Source organism: Marmota marmota, unplaced genomic scaffold (genome assembly GCF_001458135.2).
Source record: "Marmota marmota marmota unplaced genomic scaffold, marMar, whole genome shotgun sequence".
Lineage (NCBI taxonomy): Eukaryota > Metazoa > Chordata > Mammalia > Rodentia > Sciuridae > Marmota > Marmota marmota.
In genome coordinates this window covers 26,278,691-26,293,818 of record NW_025999900.1, presented here as the reverse complement: position 1 = coordinate 26,293,818, position 15,128 = coordinate 26,278,691, and the positions used below count along the sequence as shown (strand labels likewise).

The window sequence follows — 15,128 nt, the reverse complement described above, 5'->3', positions numbered from 1 at the left end:
TATATATATATATATATATATATATATATATATATATATATATATTACTGTGAATACTAAAATAGTTGTATTTAATTCGGTAACCTGGATTTTTCATTCTTTGTGCTACTGCAGATTATAGGGTCCCCAGAGAGCATCTTACTCAGTGTCTCATTTCATAAAAGAAAACTGAGTCAAGAGGATGATGACTTGATGAGGGAGGTCATAGACCAGTAACAGAGCACCATTGGGCTCTTTGTCTCTGAACCTCACTCAGTAATCCTAGTTCTTTGGAAAAATTTTATTTAGACAACATTATTGTCTTTTAAGATCATCTTGTTAGTTTTTAAGAAATCAATTTCATAGAAAAAAATCTGTTAGGCTGCCTGCTATGTTTAATGCCAATCACATTGATCCGATGAAATTCTTTTTTTTAGTGACTGAACTGATCACTTATTTTGATATTTTGCAGACATGTAATGAAAGGGCATCATTTAAAAAGTTGGTCTTATTTTCTGAATGTATTTAGTGAATTTTGCATGTAAATGAAGCCTAGCAAAAGATCCATTTAATGCATACATAATATTCGATTAATGGGCAAACAAAAATCAAGGACCTTTTAGAGGGCATTTTCAAATTGACAGTGATCCCTTTGATTTGTTTTTATCTTGGGTTATTATTACCTGGAGGGAGATTTTTGTCTATTTTGATGGGCTAGGAATTGCCTTTGGGGAGTAGAAGCCTCACACCCTGAGATGGAAATACTTGCTGGTGTTTTTTGACATTTCAAGTACTTTTGTGTTGTATTAGAGCTTAACCTCTACTGTGCACATGTCTGATCTCCCAACTAAATTGTAAGCTTAGTTTTATACATCTTCAAATCCCCTGAAGTCCCAGCAAAGTGCCTGATAGCCTGATAGGTACTGCTCAATAAATATTTGTTATTTATTTCAGAACTAATTTTCATCTTTTTTTTTTCATTTGGTACTTTGAAAATATATAACAGACATTATGCAGAAACTTGAAATGCTTTTTATCTTTTGGTGCAGCATTTCCCAATTACTTTGCAAAAAAGATTGCCAAGGGATATTTTAGAATTGTCTGTGCTACTGATGTGGTTTGGGGGCTAGACAGACTCTTTACGGACACTAGGTCATCTCTTTGTACCATTTATGTTTTATCCTCAGTAGCTTCTTCACACTCCTGGGCTTCAGGTATGCGGACATTTTATCAGATGGAAGTTCTTAATGTCCTTGGTCGTTTCCTGGTGGATGTAGGTTTCTCACAAACCTGCCATGTGGGATACCAGTTTCTTGGTATGAAGAAGGAACACAGACATATGATAATAAAAACTGTAAGTGCCTTGTGCTTTCCTAACTCATTTTTAAACTACCCTGGAAGCCACTCCCTTTAAAAAATCTGTACACAACCTATAAACCTTAGAGTGGCTTTGCCTAATATCTGGGCAGAGAGATCCCATGCCATCCTATTAGTGATGTTCTTCATCTTTTCCAAAATCTGCTTCTAAGGAAAAGAGTTCTGGAAAACAGAGGTGTCAGAATTCTGGGGGCTGGAGTGTGATAGGGTGCTGTATTCTTATTTAAATTTCTAGCAATGGCCTCAGTAATGTTAGGGAGCCTAGGGCCTGTGAATTCTGGCCAGTTCTCTGAAGAAAGGTATATTATTAGGTATATTATAATGACTGCTGGCAGTTTGATAAGAACAGGTGCTCATAGAGAACACTGATCAAAAGCGGTGGAGGAAATCCACCAGTGAAGAAGAAGGAGCATCACTGCTTGTATTTTTGTAGATGCTACTATTAAGATCCTTGGCCAAAATGAGGGCACTGGACACCTGAAGGGACTATGGGAAAAGGTGATGGGGCAGTAAAGGCAGCAGAATTTCTGAACTCTAAGTTTTCCAGGGTGACAATACACTATAGCATCACATTTATAACTGTGGCAAGTCACACTTCAAGCAGATTTTTTAAAAAGTAACTTGAGGATTTATCAAGTAAAATAAAGCTCTCTGTATAGGAAATTGACCTCTAGCATTAATAGTTATATAACATGGAAGGAAATTATTTTGTCTATTTCCAGATTAAAAAACAGGAAAGAAGGGAGAGAAGGAGAAAGGGAGGAAAGAAGGAATGAATGAGTTAATCAGACCATTACTGATAAACCAGAGGAGATTCTTTGAAGGGTGCTGAAAGATAAATGATTTCAGGTATCTGAGTGGAACAAATTACATAGGAATACACTATGGACTTGTTCTGCTATAGACCCATCAAAGAGCTACCTGCATACAAATATTGGGATCTTTTCATGGTATCATAATGATCACACTGCAGAGAAGCCAAAACTAGCTTATAAACTGGGGGTGCAATTTGAAGCTGTACTTCTAACTTAGCATGCTCTTTTTTTTTTTTTTGCCATGGACTTTTTTGTATGGAAATCAAACTGCTGTGCTTTTGTTTAGAATGTATGTACATACATTTATACATTGCTGGTGAATGTGAATGGTGGGACTGCAAACTGGTGGGACCACTTTGGAAAGCAGTGTGGAGATTCCTTAGAAAACTTGGAATGGAACTACCATTTGATCCAGTTATCCCAATCCTTGGTTTATGTCCAATGGACTTAAAATCAGCATACTACAGTGATGCAGGCAGGTCAATGTTTATGGCAGCTCAACTCATAATAGCTAAACTATGGAACCAACCTAGGTGCCCTTCAATAGATGAATGGATAAAGAAATTGTGGTATATATACAAAATGGACTATTACTCAGTCTTAAAGAAGAATGAAATTATGGCATTTGCCTATAAAGGATGGAACTGGAGAATATTATGCTAAGTGAAATAAGCCAATCCCAAAGAACCAAAGGCCAAATGTTTTCTCTGACATGAGGGTGCTAATTCACAATTGGGGGTGGATGTGACTGGGGAAGAATAGTGGTACTTTGGATTAGAGGGGAGTGAAGGGAAGGGAGGGGGTATGGGGGTAGGAAAGAGAATAGAATAAATCAGATATTATTATTTTTTAAAAATATTTATTTTTTAGGTGTAGTTGGACACAATGCCTTTATTTTATTTATTTATTTTTATATGGTGCTGAGGATCTAACCTAGGGCCTTACACATGTTAGGCGAGTGCTCCCTACCTTTGAGCCACAACCCCAGCTCCTGTGTTCTTAATAGCTGCCATTCTCACTGGAATGAGATGACATTTTAGAGTAGTTTTGATTTGTATTTCTCTAATTGCTAGAGATGATGAACATTTTTTTCATATATTTGTTGATTGATTGTATATCATCTTCTGAGAAAGGTCTGTTCAGTTCCTTGGCCCATTTCGTGATTGGGTTATTTGTTTTCTTTTGGTGTTTAGCTTTTTGAGTTCTGTATATACCCTAGAGATTAGTGCTCTATCTGATGTATGAGGGATAAAAATGTGTTCTCATTCTGTAGGCTCTCTATACACTCATTGATTAGACATTATAATACCTTATATGCATATATGATTACAGAATCTATGTAACTATACATCATATACAACCAGAAGAATGAGAAGTTATACTCTATTTATGTCAAAACACATTCTACTGTCATGTGTAACTAATTAGAACAAATTAAAAAAAAAGAATGCCTGTACATACCATAGTTAGTGCTTTTAACATTCACTTGTACTGAGTAGGGAAACTCTAAAAAACAGAAGCCAAGAATTAGCATCTTGGGGAGGTTGGGATTGTGGCTCAGCAGTAGAGTGCTTGCCTAGCAGGTGTGACATACTAGGTTCGATTCTCAGCACCACATACAAATAAATAAAAAAGAAATCATCAACCACTAATAAAAATATTTTTAAAAAAGAATTAGCATCTTGGGAGTGAGTCTTAGAACCAACTACCTTAATTAGGTTTTAAAAAATGTTAACATATTTGTGAGTTCTAATACAGATTGAAACATCACTTATTTTTTTCTGAATTGATTTGTATTAAGATAGGTAGCTGGGGGCTGGTATTGTGGCTCAGTGGCCAAGTGCTTGTCTAGCACATGTGAGGCACTGGGTTTGACCCTCAGCATCACATAAAAATGAATAAACAAAGTAAAGGTATTGTGTCCATATATAGCTAAAAATAAATAAATAAATAAATAAATAAATAAATAAATAAATAAATAAAAGATAGGTAGCTGGGACTTTGCTAGACATTTCAGAATTGCTGTCCAAGTCAAAATACTTGTTTGAGAAATGAGTCCTACTGTATTAAAGATTTTCAAATAAATGTATTTCCAGTAACAAAAAAATTTCATGAAGCCTAGGGAAGTTGGGTGGATGACTTAGAACCATTCAAAGGACAAATGTCATCCAAATTTCATAAATAGCTCAATAGGAAATTTCTATATTATCATATCTCAGTTGTTTTCCTCTATTAAATTCATTGTCCCTCCAAATGTCTGGTTGGATTGATTATCCTTATAGATATCTGTGAATTTAGAACTTGATACTTTGGATTTAAAATGAGAGTAATTTGAAATTAGAGGCAGTTTTTTTCTTGTGTATTTACTTTTTAGGTGTAGATGGACACAACACAATGCCTTTGTTTTTATGTGGTGCTGAGGATCGAACCCGGATCCCACCCGTGCTAGGCAAGCACTCTACCGTTGAGCCACAATCCCAGCCCATCGTCACTTGACTTCTAACTTCACCTAACCTTGTGTAGTTTCTTCTTGTCAGCTTCACTTTTGCAGGAAAAAGTCTACTGCTGCTGCTTCTTCTTTTCCTTCTTCTTCCTTTTAATTGTAGTCGGACACAATACCTTTATTTTACTTATTTATCTTTATGAGGTGCTGAGGTTCGAACCCAGGGCCTCCCATATGCTGGGCAAGTGCTCAACCACTGAGCCACAACCCCAGCCCTGCTGCTGTTTCTTTATTTGAATATTTTTTTTCTATATGAGCTTTTTTTTTTTTCCATTATAGGATGAAAAGGAAATAAGTCATTTCTCTCAGTCCCACCCCCTCCCCATTTAGGGAAGGAGTCTTAGGAATGAGTGAAATGATCTTTTAAAAAATCTACTAAGATATATTCTTCAGTTGCCATCTCTTAATTTCTGTGACATCTCTTTATTTCCATACTTAAAAATAATAAGAGTTGTGCAGGAAGAAGGAGCCATGGAAAGACCTACATGGATGTCTTGGATCAGTTTAACACAAATAATGATAAGGTGGAGAAATGATATGAATAATTTAAGAGGCTGTCCCTCTGCTATTTCTAATATAATCTTGGCTTTCAGGAAAGAGAAAATATTTATGTTTTTAAACAGGAAAAGCCAGGGATTCAGAAATGTGTGTGGGTGTGTGCGTGCACTATATGTAATGAAATTAATATTATTTAAAGGGACAATGCTGTTATCATTAAAAAGCAATTTATTTTCCATGATAGTTGGGTAGCATTTGGGATTAGCTTTACTGTTATGTTGAATGTGCACCCTGGAAAATCATTTTTATCCAATTGGAAGAACAGAGAGCAAGGCTGCTCCCTTGCCAATTGTTTAGAATTGTAAACATCCAATCAGCTATTTCATTTTTTCTAACTTCATCCAACTGATCTAAAAATTTGAAGGTAGATAAATGCTGATGGTCATAACCAGCATTTATTGGACACAAATGTTGGCATTTGCAGGTAGTCTTAGGACAACTTCAGTCAGGATGAAGTTTGGTATAAATTGGTTCCTTTATCTTACTGAGGATGGATGGCTTTTCAGAGATGAGGAAGAAGAAAACACCATGTGCAGTGTAGGGTCACAAAATGACGTATTTGGATACCATCAATATCCTGTGTGTGACATCGAAGATTTACTGATGAGGCCATGCCCAAGAATTCTTTTTTGAAAGGTTTGTTTCTGTTAATCAACTTCTTTTACTGAGTGATCTGCAGCATCACTCTGACTGTATAAAGGACCCTCATTGTGAGGTCATTCAGCAGAGCTGGTCACTTGCCTACATTTTATGTCTACTGTTATTGCATTTTAATCAATGGAGGAAGTGAACTTCCTACCACATGGTTACCTTTTTTAAGGTACATGCTTGCTACCACTGGAGGCCTAATTTCCATTATATTCACTCTGCTACAGAAATACTTAATGCCAGGAAGGAGATATTTACTGGAATCCACAAGTCCAGAATTCATCATGATTCAGTGTGAAATCTACTGCCCTTTGCTCCCCACCCACTCTTGGACTGGAATGAAATGTGCCTTAAACTGAAGTGAAATACATCACATGCAGCAACAGTGGGCCCTCGCTTTGCCTCTATTCCTGGTGTGAAATCGATACACTATCTTTCCTCCTGACCTGTTTCGTGACCTCCATTGCAGCTTTCATGCTGAACAGCAATTGCTTTGAACAGTCTGGGTCTGCCACAGCTCACAAATGATTCTCAGCTTCTGTCTAAAACTGGTGCTGATAACAAAGGCTTGATTTTAAATAATGCAGTTGTAGTCTTCTTCTAATTATGAATTACATGAAAGTGCAAGCTCCTCTATTATTAAACACTTTCAATAGCAGGCACAGTACATGTGCAGGCTGTGTGCAGGGGCCTGGGGCCTGGGAATCAGGCTTTAAAATGTCTCTGCCTAAGTTTAGATTGCTAGAGAAGGGGAAAGAGACACAAGTTATATTTAAACATTTCAGTCATTTCCTTAGTAGAATTGTGTTTGGTGAGCTATTAAACTTTTTTCTACATGATGCTTTACTGTTTTCTTGTGGGAACATTTTTAAGTACTACATTATAAGGTCTTGTGCAAGAAAGGACTAATTGACAAATATTTGTTTTCTGCTAAAGTAGATTTGTTAGTAAGATCCCAGAGTTAAGCTGTTAGGATAGTGACTCACTAGAAGTGTCAGTAACCTACAGGGATATTCCTCATTTTGATCACTCTATGATTGAATTGGGGGGAGTAGAAGAATCTTATAATTGCATTTTAGTCAATTTTCAGGAGGTTATTGAATGGATCAACTTATTGTTTTAAAGAACTAAATAGATAATTTTATGTATTTTAATAAGGTATCTGTATAATTAGCCGGATTGCTTTACTTTGTCAGACTAGAAATCAAAGAGATGACAGAAATTCTGGGTAGGTGTGGAATTTTTCCAAATGTCTTGGTGTGAAGTGAGGATCACAACAGATTTTTGTGATACTTTGTAAAATGATCATATATGAAATGAGTCATTCTAGTGTACATTTGGTTAGTGTTACTGAAATTAAAATTTTTTAATAAGGAAGGGTACACACATACTCCATAAAATGATCCATAGAATAGCAATTGTGTCACCAATGATGCTTTAACATCACACACACATCCAAGTATAGGAAGCATTGATACATCTATGACTTGGTTTATTACTTCATTCCATGAGTTGTGTGGAATCAAGGAAGGAAGGAAGATTGGAGCCATGATCTGATGTTCTTAGCCCAACCTGTCTCCAATGAGTATGTGGCTGTACCTAAGTCTTGTAACCTCTCCTCACTTTGGTTCCCACACCCCTAAAGTGTGGTTAGTGAATGAGATTATCTTTAACATCTTTTCTAGTTGCAGACCTACGTATTTATAACACTAATAATCACCCTTCACATTTGCACAGAATATACATTTTCCAGTGATTTCTTTTCCCAAGCTTTTGACCTTCTAATGACCCTGTCAGGCAGTGAGGGCTTGTTACTGTTCCCGATTTCAGAAACTAAGACACAGAATAAGTAAGTGAGTTTGTCAAGGCTGCACTGGTAGTTAAGTGGCAGAACTAAAACTAGAAGGGCGTCAGCTGCATGTGAGTCTAGAGCCCACTGGGTGGAAATGGAGATGAATATATTTTATGAATATCAGAACTTGAAATATAAAGATCTGCTATCACAGACTTTTTCAGTGCTCAAAAAATATCTTTAAAATGTAATAACTATTAATAGTTTCTAATGACTTATTTATTATTTTATCTGCTTAATGAAAATAATGTGCTTCTTCAGAACAATTCCAGGTCAGTTGTTTACAAAATAAATTATGTTCATAAATTCATGAACATATATATTGCAATGTACCAGTGGTGAATGAAAGGAAGTGTTTCTGAATGTAGTGACATATAGTTAACTTGGGATTAAGGCTTTTCTATGACCCAGTAGCTTGTGATGATGATGATAACTTCACAGTGGGGGTATAATGTGAATCATTCAATTAGAATATTGGAAGTCCAACAAACTGTCTTATTCTTTTCCCGAATGTTACATTTTCTTTTTGTAGGCGTATAAAAAGTACCTTTTAAAGGCCAACAAAAAATTCCAAGGTACCTGAAGCTATATACCAAAGATAGGTCCTATACTTATATATTTCCACATATTTTAGAGGCACTTTAACTTTGGGCATTGTGTCCTGGGAAACTTTTGATTATGGAAGTCTCTCATGATTTTTTCCATGTAGAACATTTCCTGATGTTCTAAGGCTTCTTCATTGCACCTGTGAGACTGTTCTGACTAGATGGTTTGTGTAAGGACAGTAACTGGAAATCACACATGGTGAGGAAAAGAGTGGTGAGGAAATGGGTGTTTGTATCCTGGTATTGACTCATCTGTTTAGGAGCACTTGTGGGTGTGTGGACATGCTCCAGGATGAGAGGCACACACAGTTCTGCAAGGACTTGCCTGCTCACCAGGCTATATATGAGGAATTTTTAGGACATTTTGTGAAATTTTTATTAAGATAGAGCTATCTATACAAATTGATGTAGAAAAGAATTGCCAAAATAAAACCTTTGCCAAAATAACAATACAATGGAGACATATTTCTTGTTCTATACCTTTTCCTATTTAATTACACGCATTACTGTCTTTACTCTCAACATGCTGCTTCACACGACCACCGTGCACTTGGCCTCTGCATTAGTCTTACCCCCCATCACACTTTTAGCATTTCAATTTTAAAGTCCCAATTTGAAGGCCTGCTATTTCTGTTACGAGTTTTTCTACAAAAAGAGTAAATGCTGGCTATCATTCAATGGTAATTTAGCTTAACCAAGTTAGAGAAAGCCTTTTATTCACAGTGGTTGTTTTCAGACAGTTGAGTACAGCAATGGGTTGTAGAGACAAAAATACAAACTTTTACACAGAGCCATTTTTTGCCTTTAAAGAAGACAGTGCTAATAAATCTTGTTGAATCAAGACCTTGAAAGAAACTGAAAATATGTACAGATCTCAAATATACCCAAGAAAAGTACTTTATATTACCTTGCTGCTGCTGCTTCATAATGTAGTTTTAGTTGAATATAATCTCCTCCACTCAAATTTATTTTTGAGAAATTGCCACACTGAAAGTTGAAACCGTTTTTGTCATTCAAAAGAAGTGGAAGATCAATACTGAAGCTCTCCTATTAGTTGGTACAGTCTACTTTAGTGTTAAAAGATTTATGATAAGAGCACATTTCTAAATATATATTACACACCGGTGGTAGAGTAAAACCTCAAAATAAAACACTTTTTCCTCCCCCAGGGAGAAGGAGGTGGTCTATTTATTATTGAAATGCTACACTAAACTATAATTCAGTGATATTTTATTCCAATTAAATTCTCCTTAGTAGTAATCCTTTTTTATGATAAGCAAAACTGAATAATACAGGGTATGTTCCCTCCAATGAATTGTTGTGTAACAAGACTTGATGGTAATTCTACCTTTTCCAAAATCTGATATCAGGCAATTTATCTTCTAAATAATACTCCCGAGTACCAAAGCTGAAATGTTTTGGCTTCAACCCAAATCAAACTTGAGGAAGCAGATTCTCTAGAGCATTTGCCTAACTCTGTAAATTTAATTGTTATAATGAATAGAATACATGTGTCAAGATTACTTGTGATTTTACCTGTTTACTTCTCTTCCTGAAACAGAAAGAGCAACATGACAAATGCTATTAACTCTTAGTAGAATTTGAGGAGGGGGAAAAAAAAAGTACTTAATACAGTACATGATCATTAAACATAAACTATTTTTAAAGGCCTAATTACAGCTAATAATCTCAGAGCAATTCAAATTTAAAAATATGTTGTTACTGTAAAATAGATTGATGGAAAATTTAAAAATTCCTCAATTATTTGTCTAGGAGACAAAAAATAATCAGATGAAAATATTTATATATCCAAAGGGATATCTTCTAATAATCGACTTCACATTTTCTTAATTACCATTTCCTTTCTTTTATACAGCTGCAAACATATGTTTCTTTTGTTTGAATTTAATGCAATGTTTTTTTTATAGACAGTGAAATTCAGTGTAGTACTTGAATCAAACCAATATTAATATCACTAGCATCTATGACAGGGGTTGGACAGAAGCAACATTTATATTACTTATTTTTGCCATTTCTTTTAAAAGATTTAAAAGATAATACATTGTGGAAGAGGCCAAATTTTCTGTAACCCATGGCCACGAATAATCATATTAATTTTGATAACAAAATGATCAACCTAAACTAAATGCTGTCGTTTATTTATTTAGGGTGATTTATCTTTTCTTCACTCAGTTGTAGTTATTTTTCAGTCTTCCTTACCCTTATGCATTTGAATCACATATATAACCATTATATTTTTACTTCTATTGCTATCAGAAAGGCCATGCCCCTTGGAACACCTGAACATTTCTTCTAAAGTGTAACACAGCATGACTACTGTTGAGTGTGAGCTGATGGATGTGTATAGCAACAACTCTTATTTACTTTTATTCAATTTGTGGACTTCTGTGTGGCTCCCAATTTGATTTAATCTTTTAGAATTATTAAGCCACACACTTGTGTCAAGGATTGTGTAAGATAGCATATGATGGATTCCTATCTTCAGAATTCTAAGTATTAGTTCTTTAAGGGAGGTGGTGGGGGGCAAACAAACCATTAAAATGAAGTGTGAAGAGTGCTATAATAGCGAGGAGAACAGAGGACTGTGGTAACTCAAAAGATGGGTAGGTAGATGTACCATGGAATCTCAGAAGGGCTCCAGAGAAGAAGCTAGTTTTTGAAAGATGAGTGGCAGTGGGAAAAGTTGGATAGGTATATATTATTAGATAAAAGCTAAGTGATAGTAACCAAAAGACTGTAAAATATAGTAGCTGAAAGAACTCTGAAGTTTTATTGTCCTTCATTTAACAGCACCAAGACAGCAGCCCCATTGAAGGTGGCTCAGCTCCACATGTTTATTTAGGGTCCTAAGAGCCTTTCTCTTTAATTGCTCTACCATTATTATTTTTCTTATTTGCATGGTCAAAGCTAAATTGTAGTTACTTTGATAACAGCCTGAGGGGAGGAAAAGGTGTGGAGGAACACATACCCAGTGTTTTAAGGCCCAACCTAGAAGTGGTGCTTAGCCCTTCTTTCACCTTCCATTGGTGGGAAATTAGTCACATGACTATACCCAGCTGCAAGGGAGTCTAGGTATCTAGTTTCCAACCCTGTTACCATGGCCACCAGTGCACAGAGTCCAGATACCAAGGACCCCATAGGTCATCTTGAAATAGAAAAAGAAGTTCAAAAGTTGCCTTTTTCCATGTGTATCTTCTGAGATTTTACTGGAGAAATCATAGTATTTTATGGCCCCTTCCAAGATTTTTAAATTATAAAGTTTATGTTGTGACCTGCTATGAAGTGTTTTCCTCTGTTACTATTTTCAGAGGACTTTTTCATTTTATTTTTGGTCACGATCACAGATTGATTTAATCCATCTAGTAAGGGACCCAAAGCCTAGATACTATATGCTTCTTAACTGTATCAGAGAGGCAAACGTATTCTACTTATGGCATATTCTACTTATGGCAGAATATGCCATTACCTCAGGTTGAACTGGTGTCTTATAGATGAAGCTGATCCAGTCTGTTCTTGAGTTTTCATTTTTGTTCTAGTTAGGAAAGTGTTACACTTAAGTTCATTTGGGCAAGAGAGCTGCTGAGAAGAGTCTCATGATCATTTCTTATTTGGACTGATATTTTTCTCAGCTAAAAATAGTCTGGGATAAGGCTTAACAAAGAGCCTTTAATCAGGTCTTAAGACTACATAGAAAATGGTTACAATAACTTCTTTGGGGGAAGCTACATTTGTTTCCAGAGCTTTTAGACTAAATGAGAGAAAACTGGACTGAGTTGGGTTGAATGTTCATTGCCTGTAGACATGGTTCATCTTAATCCTTTCCTGTTCCCTAAAGTGGTTTTGAATATTGGGGACCTGACCGTGAGGATACCAGCACAAAACCACTTCTCTGTACATACTTTTTTGTCTTATTAGCTTTTTAGTAATTTTTAGAAGTGAAATTCTGAAATACATAGTATATTCTGAAAGAGAGTTCATACTTTAACAAAAAACAACAAAAGCTTTATTAGAGAAAATTTTGCAGCTTATATAAAAGATGGGCTCTACTTTACAATGGTGGTTGGTCAAGTTAAAGTCGTGGCAAGTCCTGAAAGGCACATACAAGTCAACCAAGGAGGTAAGAGTAAGGAGATAGAATAGTATGTTCAAGGATAGGTAGGCATGTAAGTCAGAGACTGACAGGAAAACTGTAAGCATGGAGGAATGGGGATGGGGGAAATTGTGGATGTAGGTATGAGCCAGATCTATACACCTTATATGTCTGGTGGTGGTTCTGGGAGAATCTACAGGGTAGTGATCTGTTAGTCAGCTTCCCATTACCTTCACAAAAACTTGATATAATCAACTTATAGAGAATGGTTTAGCTTGACTCAGATTTAGAGGTTTCAGTCCATGATTGAGTGGCTCCATTGCTTTTGAGCCTGTGGCAAGGCAGAACATCACTGTCGGGAGCATGTGGTGGAATAAAGCTGCTTACCTCAAGGCTGGGACACAAAAGAGAGAGAAGGTAGGGAAGAGGCCAGGGACCTCCATTCCCCTTGGAGGTAAATGCCCCCTAATGATCTAAAACCTCCCAATAGGCACCATTATAGTTTCCAGCATTTCTCAAAGCACCATGGCCTGAGAACAAAGCTTTTAACACATAGGCCTCTGGGAAATATTTTAGGTGAAAAACCGTAGCATGCTCTGATTAGACTTCACTTTAGAAAGCCCATTTCTGATGGTGATATGGCTGATATAGTGAAGGAACATGGGTCTGAACCAGACAGTCTTGGAGAAGGATGTTGTAGTGATATAGATGAGGTCACCTACCTAAACTGTGAATAGGACCCTGTAAAGAGAAATGACCTTGTATTGGTATGTAGGAGACAAATGTGAAAGGGCTTGGTTACTGCTTGAAAATGGAGGACAAGGAAAGAAAAGAACTAAGGGCCAGTTCTGGATGTGCTACCTGGGAGAAGGTGTGGGACTGATCTTTGAGATAATTCTAGCAAGGATTATTAGAGCAGTTAGAGAGGAAAGGTGATGGGTTTCATTTTTAAAAGATCAGGTAGAAGCTTTAATTAGAAATGTCCAGTTAATGGATGAGACACACACGCCTTGGGTTTGGGACCAAGAATTGGGAGCCAATAATATATAGCAAAAAATTGAAGCTAAAGGTTAAAATTAACCTGAGAAAAGGTATAGCGGTTATCAGTGAAAATAATTTCTAAGTAATGCATCTTTCCATTGATACTTTAATAGTTTTGATAAGTCAAACAATTTCAATGCCTAAAATATTCATTCAAGCATATGCAAGGTTGACTGATAATTGTAAAGTTAGTTTGTAATCTATTGATAATTAGAATGTGACATCCAACCCCTAAAACCTAAATTCCCACTGTGCCTGCTGCTGTCCTTCTCTACTCAGGATAAGAGTTATAAAGGAATCAGGTGGTAACCAGAGGTCCTAATATTGGGGGATAGAATTAGAGTGAATTTTAACTTATGCATTTCAAATCATTTAATGATTTATATTTATTTCTTGCATGTATGATTCTTTTCAAAGTAAGGTAAAAAGCAGAAGGTAAAATACTGATAGATACAAACATAGAGGTCTTCAAACCCTTCAAAACAGACCCTGAAGAACCTACACAGGCCCAACAAAAGGTGATGAGGAAAACACCCCAACATGAATGCTGAGGTTTCTCAAGCACAGAAAAGTTTTGTGTTTTGTGTTGAATCTGTTGTGGTAATGACCTCAAATATAAAGACGAAAAGACTCTCTGGAACTCTAGCAGTATCTGAGTCTATATTTTGCTCTGTTACTGCTTCTCTGGGTACAGTCTGGTGTGCCTCTTTACCTGCCTGAGTAGTCAATGAAAGGATGGATTTGTGTGAGGTGTTTCTCTGAAAGCTGTCCAATTGGGATTCGCTGTATGGGGTACTCTGTATTAATGAAAAGAAAGTTTATGAAATCTGAATGACTTAGAGATGATTGTTTGCATTGCAGGTAGATAATCCTAGTAGTATGAATTTGCTTTGGGAATACTCCTGTCAGAGAGTTGGTTTGTTTGGAGGAAAATGTTTGAGATTTGGGGTCCGAAGAGCTGAGCTGAAAACCAGGCTCTGTCCACTTATCAGCTGTGTGACTTAAATGCTTTCAATCTTAGTTTCTTCATTTTAAAATTAACATATTAATAAAGACTGCATGTCTATTGTGCAGATCATTTTCAAGGCTGTCAGGCTTATACAAATATAAGTTACTTTTGCTCAAAGCATAGTCATCCTAACCTGATACGTGCACACATAATAATTCCTTTAATGTTGGAGTCTGGGTCCTGGAGGTGGGCTCCTAGGTGGATCAGCACTGTAGGGACCCATGTACTATGGCACAGCCCATGAGGACAAAGGGTAGGCATTTCACACTGGAAATCACTCTTCCTTTCTCTTCAGATCCCTGAGTCAGGCTGCCTTCAGGCAGAGATTTTTTCCAGCATAGTTCCTGCAGTGTTTGGTGCCTGCTCCTGAGCTGCCTTGACTTTGGGAGGAATCTCAAATCCTCATTTGCCTGCTGATCTCTACCCACCCTTTTACCACCAGGAACAGGACAGTGCCTCAAGCCACATAGACCTTGCATTTTTAATTTCTTTTGTTCCTTTGTCTAGTTCCAGGTGTAGCACTGGCATAATTTTGTCAGTCAGTGCATTTCAGAACTATTCTTCAGAACTCAAAATTAATGGAGAAAAAGAGGTCACTGTGGTAAATAGCCCACTTTGCTGAGTACACTC

At 36.5% G+C, this 15,128-nt stretch overlaps 1 protein-coding gene across 1 annotated transcript in view; it reads left to right on the top strand.

Annotated features, from left to right (window-relative positions):
• Positions 1–15,128, top strand: part of Npas3 (neuronal PAS domain protein 3) — an 828,669-nt gene that overhangs the window by 88,301 nt on the left and 725,240 nt on the right. The gene's annotated exons all lie outside the window — the stretch shown is intronic.